The following is a 406-nucleotide window of genomic DNA, read 5'->3' as shown; positions in this document are numbered from 1 at the left end:
GAGCGCCGCCGCGCTCCCAAGCGGCGCACTGTAGCAGTGCACCACCAGGCCGGCCCTTAAATATTCTTAAATTGGAATACATGAATATTATCCACAGAGCTCATATCCAAAAGTTGCTGCTGGTGATAAATAAGCTAATGTCTAACACAAGGCAAACAAAAAGTGTCCAAGGTGAGAAAGGAAACAGTGGGAACAATGGTCTTATAAAATATGTAAGGAATGGACAGGACATTCATGTAGTTTGTTTTGCAAAACTTTTTGTAAAGTTTTTCATAATTCATCACCGAACCAATTATAGAGTTAAATTCCCATTGCTCTCACATTAGGTGAAATAAAATAAATAACTTTTCCATTACACAATATTTTTGCTTGCAATTCAGAATATTTGGCTTTTAGTTCATTAAAC

Source organism: Galeopterus variegatus, unplaced genomic scaffold (genome assembly GCF_000696425.1).
Source record: "Galeopterus variegatus unplaced genomic scaffold, G_variegatus-3.0.2 Scaffold2412, whole genome shotgun sequence".
In the NCBI taxonomy this organism is placed as follows: Eukaryota; Metazoa; Chordata; class Mammalia; order Dermoptera; family Cynocephalidae; genus Galeopterus; species Galeopterus variegatus.
Note: the sequence above shows the minus strand (reverse complement) of the source record.